Source organism: Asparagus officinalis, chromosome 7 (assembly GCF_001876935.1).
Source record: "Asparagus officinalis chromosome 7, Aspof.V1, whole genome shotgun sequence".
NCBI lineage: Eukaryota > Viridiplantae > Streptophyta > Magnoliopsida > Asparagales > Asparagaceae > Asparagus > Asparagus officinalis.
The window spans coordinates 19,014,954-19,022,243 of record NC_033800.1 but is presented as its reverse complement, the minus strand read 5'-3'; the positions used below and the strand labels follow the sequence as shown (position 1 = coordinate 19,022,243).

Sequence of the window (7,290 nt, the reverse complement as noted above, 5' to 3'; positions counted from 1 at the left end):
TACGATCCGTCAAGTGTAAAAGTTTCTCCAAATCATTTGCTCGAAAATACGATATATGTTTCGTATGAATCATGGACACTGGAAGAAGAAGAAAAAAAATCTGTGGAAATTCTAATCAAATTACAGATACGTATGAATTTCTTCTGAATTGCGATTAGTGTTGATTGTTACGTTGCGTTAGTTGGACGACAACCAAACTATCGTAGTCAATTTAGCACTGTTTATATACAACTTTTTACGATTCCATCAAACAATGACTAGATATGGTAAAGTAAAGCAAACGACAACCTCAATTTTGACGACAACGACAACAAAAATAATACCATTATAAATGTAGAAACAAAATCATTCAACATCACTTATTCCAATAATCCAACATCCATTACATGACCAACAAAAAGAAACAGAGGCTTAAAGTTGGCAGGTGATCGACAACTAAAGCGCGCTCCTCACCGCATTAACATTATTAGTTACCTTCGAGATAATTTGGTTCAAAAATCGTTGACAAATTTCGTTCCAGAGCAACTCGTATTCCTTCGGCTTACAATAGAAGCACGCTCTCCCCCACTGCACCGCAGAAATAAGCAGTGTGGTCCTCTGAGGCCAAGTTAGCAGGAACAGTGAATATCCTCGAAGCATCATTCATCAACCGGCTTTCTTGTGGACCTCTACTTCCGGCAGCACAGACTACACGACAGGCCGTGCTCAACCGCACTGGAGGAGCGGGTAGCAACGTGATCATTAATGAAACCCTTCAAGTCCCCTCTGAGAGAGAGCGAGAGAACACCGATACCCGCGCACGAGCCATGGCTGAAGAAAGGATGAAATGTCGTTGCCGAAGAAAGCTCTAACGACGATGATTTGGTTGTTGCAGCTCTGTCTGGACTAGAAACAAAACTATCCTCTATCTATTTGGAAACAGGTAGTTCCAATAAGATCATTTACTCTCGGACCTTAAAATTTGCCAAGGAGTATCTTGTGGCGATGGAGAAGCTCGTTGAAATATGACCCTGCAACCTCCTCTTCAGTCATCTCACGTCAATCGCTGATGGGTATTTCAGTTATCCATAGAATTTGAACATGTTTACGTTTGATCAAACAGTCCACAGTCTTCAGGAAATTTACTAAGATATAAGCAGCAGCTTTTGAGGCAGATCACTAAAAGTGTTTCTTTTATTCTTTCTAGATCTGGATTACTTTGCAGTTCTGAAGATCCCTCTAGGTTTCGAAACTGCAAAGTAATTCACATCCAGAGGGAATGGAAAGAAACACTTATTTTTTAGCTATAGTCAAACGTTGCTTCTTATATCTGAGTAAATTTCCTAAAAACTGCAGACTGTTTTATCTGGCGCAAACGTGTCCAGAGTCTATTGATAGCTGAAGAACTCATTAGTGATCACCGTGACATGACTGCAGAGAAATTTGCAGAGCCCTACTTCAACGAGCTAGTCAATTGATAGACGATCCTCCTATCAACACATTCAGTGCCGATGTCAAAGTTGAAAGTAAAGAGTACATGATCTTACGAGGGAACTGATTGTGTCCGGATGGGTAGAGGATGATTTCGTTGTTGCATCCTCATCATTCAGTCATGTTTCTTTTTATTTTCTCAATTTTCTTGGATGCTAACTTTCTTCCTAAACTTATTCTAGATTGACAAAACTACCTGGATATGTACAACAAAAAGTTTCTGAATATACACTTCAGCAAGAAAAGCCGTTGAAGATTTAATTAAATAACAACAATAACGCACTTCGTCTACTTTTATATAATAAGCATGTTATGTGGTCACAAAAATAACATTAATCAAATAACTCACAAATACTATTAGATTTTAGGCAGAAATATCTGGAGATGATTCTCTTATCTAGGCACAATTTCTTTGAAGAAACTTTCATAGATACAAGCATAAGAAGGGGCCTCCCCTTTATTTTTATTTTTTTTACTGCCATGGAAAGTTATGAAAATGACATTAACCAAGCAAACATTCAAATGTTCTTATGTGGAGATATCCCATAACTTCTCAAAAATGCACTTATAGTTAGCTAACTCTCCTAACTAACGGACACTAAATCAGGCAAATCATTGTGACAATTGATCAAGATTCATCCTAACTCATTATTGAAACTCATAATCTAGAGATGCATGATGAACTAAGCCAACCAAGAACTGGCCTTTCTCATCATAATAGTGTTAACAAACAAAGATAGCAAAAACCCATTTCCTCATCAACTAAATCTGTCACCAAGTAGATACAAACTGAAAATCCAAGCCAAGATGCAATTATTATCAACAAATCAGTATAATAGCATCAAGACAGAAATTGTACAGAATGTCTCGGTATAATACCTAATTAAACAAGGGTTGACTTTTCTCATTCTACAAACTCCTAGACTTTTCTCATCATTATACAAACTCTTAGGGGGTGTTTGGTTCACTCATCTTATGAAAAAAAATAGGATTTGGAGCTGACAAGGGCAAAACCGTAAATAAATGATTCTTTATCAATCCTAATCTTGAGTTTGGTTCTCAACAAATTTATAGGTTTCAAAATCTATAAAGTTGAAAAAGTACGGTGATTTTATAGAAACCCAAATCCTAATGATTTGGGAGGATTTGGGGTAAAAAACTGACACACCCGTACTATTCTCTCTCTTTTTTTCGGATTCCGTTTCTTCACAAACTATATATTATTATGAGACCGAATCCTAGTCTCATTCCTAACCAAACTAAAGATTAGGAATTGGAGAGTTTCTATAAAGTTGGATTCCATCTTTTTACGTTATGAAACAAACATAGCAAGAAAAAAAATGATTCCATAAATCTATAAACTTGTCTTAAAAAAATTTATGGAATAGGTAGGAATCCATAAACAAAATCAGATTCCTAATCCTATTCTTACCTATTGGTGAACCAAACACCCCCGTAACCTAGAGATACACTCAATATGAAACAACCAAACCAAGAGTTGACTTTTCTCATGACAACAATGTCAATAAACAAAAATAGCAAAAACCCATTTCCTCATCCACTGAATCAGTGACTAATAAATTGCAAATTGAAATCTCAAGCCAATGCGCGATTAATAGGATCCATAAGAGAAAACCTATGAATTCATTTCGAATAAGAACATAGATAAGGAGGGAGAACTCACGCTCTCAGGTGCCCTCTCTCTCTCTCTCTCTCTCGTCTTCAACTCTTCGCTTCCATCCTTCTCTCTGAATTCTTTTACTCACCGCATAAAAACTTTGTTTTTTCAGTCTTAGGCTTTTCAGAACCTTGACTGTATCTCAGTCTCCCTGAGATCTAGAACTAGAATAAGATAAATGGGCTAGCTAACTCTGATTTTTAAAGCCCATTTTAAATGAATACGTTGTTAAGATATATTTTTATGATTAATTATCCAGGCTTACGGCCCAAGAATTGACGAGGATTGAGGTTCACGAAACGAAACCTATGAGTCTTTTTTTTAAGTCATCGCCAGGGGACTCAGGGCCTGTTTGGCCCTCCCTGAAAAGACGTAATAATATTGTAGCTAAAATAGTTATATACAAGAATAAGGAAAAAGCTATTTGGCTCGCGGTTGGACAGCAAGCCCCCAACTCGTAGTCAGGGGAATACGGGTCGGGCCCCCACTCTGATGTCAAATCACCATAACATACTCGCGTGGTTTCTAATATAAATTATGGCTAGCTAGGAAGATAGTGATATGCTGATTTGGTTCTTCTCTACTACTTAAAGCATTGAAAATTATATATCCTTGATCACAATTGTCTATATTTTTCCTGAGATATAGTGATAAAACATAAATCAATTAGAGCTACAAATTGAACATGAGATATAGTGCTCGATCAACTCCATAAAAAATAAATCTTTAAGTCTGCAAACCGTTTGATAATATTATCCAATGTATGCACGTGCACATACATATACAAACCACGTACACTATAGACCATTTGACAAACTTTTCATATAACATATTTCATGAACTATTGTGTTGGTGTAAGAATTTGGCTTATTAGGTGATGTGGTGGATTGAAGAGAATGGATGCTCGTAGTTTATAGTGTAGAGATAGAAAAAGGTTATGTAAAAGGAAAAATGAAAAAATAGTTAATTAATTGGATCCATAATATATGCATTTAATTAAATTAGCTATCGAATCTTTAAGAGCTAAGAAACTAATTTATTATTATTATTATTATTATTATTTATAATTAATTTAATTTAAGACTCATTGAATGATCACAGTTGTTGATCTATATTTTTTCTGAGCGGTTGTGATTCATTTGAAATCTAACATTTGCTGTATTCTAGTGATTTGCGCCCATTCCACCTCTCACTCAAGAGGGGTTTTATTATTGAAGACTCAGATACATACCGCCAAGTTACCACCCATAACATTCGAAGATGGAAAGCCCTTCTTCTTCCTAACATAATCACCATCACACATGCATCCATCGCCTCCACAACTTTATTTGCTTATATATTTATATACGCGCATCGTATAATTTCTCTCTAACCCACTCTTGGAGTTTTGCAGACGACCGCATCGCCCCCATGAACTATGTCAAAGTCAACCCACACGCGATCACACCTAAAATCCAACGTCCTCGGTGCGTCGCACTTTATGAAAACAACATGAACATTTGGGTTCTGTATTTCTATTATTTTCCCAGCGATCCACGCTTCAACTCCGACAAGCTCTGGCCACTCCAATTTCCCTGCAAATTAATCACACGCCTTAGCAATAACACGAATTGGATGTCTTTAGAAAATTGAAATTGCTTTTAGATCTTCCAATTCTTATAATTATTTTGAAATAATCTCCCTGATTATTGCTTTTACTCTGGATTCAAGGGGCTAAATTTCAATGGTTTGAGAGACTAAGTCCAAAATAAATCAAGTACCGACAGACCTAATAGCAATTTCAACGATCCGAGGGATTAAATTAAAAATAAGAAATTTTAAAGTATTAATACCGAAAAAACCCCATAATTTTTTTTTTACAACGAACACGGTCATAGTTACACACTGCTCCACCCAAAGATTAATAAATAAATAAATAAATAATAAAACAGTAGTTAGAAGAATATATATGATGTATATATGTTGTATGTGCATATGTTAATTACCCGGGCAATAACCAGCATTTGGCGCAGGGGCGTAGGCAGGAGCAGCCATCTCGTTTCTTTAACAATAATATATAGTGAATGAAGTGCAAATTGAAAACCATGGGAGAGGGTGGCGAGCTCCAATTTATACGCATCAATTTTTGAGTTTTGAATTGAACTAGTGTGAGCTGCGGATGAAACAAACATTTACAATATTAGGTCATAATTACTTAATTAACAGGTAATTAATTACCTAAAGTAGATTAGTCAAAGTGAAAACTTATGAGCAAGGTTTTGTACATTTCAAGTTAGAGATCAAGTCCAAGAACATTTTTACTAAAAAAAAAGGTCGGATAACGTGAATGCAGAGCCGTGTAAGGCTAAAGAATTGATTGTTATGCACAAATTGAATGAAAATGAAGAAACTTGTGCATGGAAACCATCTGCAGGCTTGTCTTTTCTCGATTCCCTTTTTTAGGAAATTGGAAGAATGTGTAGAACATTGATGGTTGGTTGTGAGCCATTTCCATCTGTACACATAAACTTCGAGATCATTTCTAATGAAGGCCATCAACAAGGTGTTATTTGGAGTAAATGTAATATGCATTGCATATCAGCTTCTAGGTGTATTACTTTGTGTGACAAGAGATGAATAGCAAACTATTTACCTATGATCCATCCATGAATTTTTCATAAGTGACTTGTTTAGTGCTCGACACTTTCAGGCATTGGAAGACTCAATTCTCTGAAGAGAAACATTCAAATTACAGGAAATCACGGAGGAACAGATTTTTGGTTTTGTCCGGTCGACCGTGACGACATGTACGGTCGACCGAAAACGTGCATAGACTCAGGGAAAGCATATGGACTTTTGACGATCGACTGCGGCAACATGTGCGGTCGACCGCCAAACCCTGTAGTCGTTTTTAGTTTCTGTCGTTGATTTCGGTCGACCGCGACTTTCTCCACGGTCGACCGCGTGTCGAGCTGGGCCTTGGGCTTTTGTTTCCTGTTTGCTTTGTGATTGTGTTTTGGTATATATTGAAACATAATTTTCTAGGGTTTCTAAGGAGAGATTAGAGAGTATTCTGAGTACTTTGAGAGGGAGAATTTGTGAGCAAGTTGAGAGATCTTTTGGTTGGGTTAGTGTTTGTGGAAAATTTGATGTAAAAGAAATGAAAGAAAAAAATTTGATTTGTATTCTCTCAATCTCAATTACAATTTAGATTCTGATTACAAAAGAGAGGAGAATAAATTTTATTCTCCCCTTTGTTTAATTCTAGGTTCTTCACGGTGGCGATGAAGTGCCTCCCCCGAATGCTCGCGTCGAGTTTGCTCTCCGTTGACGATCCGCACGTCTTGATTCACTGGAACGATATCTCCTCCTCACGATTTGACGCTGTGGAGAACTTGCAAAGCAAGTTTGAAACTCTGGACGAGTTGATCCTCACGATTTGACGCTGTGGAGAACTTGCAAAGCAAGTTTGAAACTCTGGACGAGTTGATAACTCAGGTCGAGTTTAGAAACTCAGAACGAGTTTAAACTTTGTAACATAGTTGATTTGAACCGAAAATCGGTTAATAAGCCAAGGATGAAAGCTCCAAGGAATGCTCCAGAGATTGAGCGAAGACCCCCCTTTTCTGATCTCCAGATCCGAGAAATCTCCAAGATCCGAAGATGATCTACTCAAGAGGTTTCCGATCTCTCCTTTTGCGATCTGTTTTTGATGCAAAAAGTCGATCCCTTAACTCAATTGAGTTTCTGGTATTTATAGGGGATTAAGGGTGGTAACTACCCCCTTAATCTGCTCCTAAGTGGGGCGGAAATCCCTCAAATCATGGGGGGGAAATGGTTCCTAGAACTGTTCGGTTCGTGTTTGAACGAGTCAAACACCGAAAATAGCGTTCTGGGCCCGAACTCTGCGTTTTAGACTAAAAATGCAGAGTTTGGCCTATGTTGGGTGGCTGAACGCACAGGCCGCGATGCGTTGTAAATCTGAAACGCAGAGTTGGGACACAGAGATGAACTCTACGTTTTAGACTTGAGACGCAGAGTTGGAACACAGAGATGAACTCTGTGTTTTAGACCCGAGACGCAGAGTTGGAACACAGAGATGAACTCTGCATTTTGGACCTGAGACGCGGAGTTGGGTTCTGCATGGACTCTGCGCTTTGACT

The 7,290-nt window shown here is 37.6% G+C and overlaps 1 long non-coding RNA gene across 1 annotated transcript; it reads right to left on the bottom strand.

Annotated features, from left to right (window-relative positions):
• Positions 311-3,288, bottom strand: LOC109849367. The gene is made up of 2 exons (XR_002249078.1): positions 3,155-3,288; positions 311-1,666 (listed from the first exon to the last, which is right to left on the bottom strand). It is a non-coding gene; the product is annotated as an uncharacterized LOC109849367 (long non-coding RNA).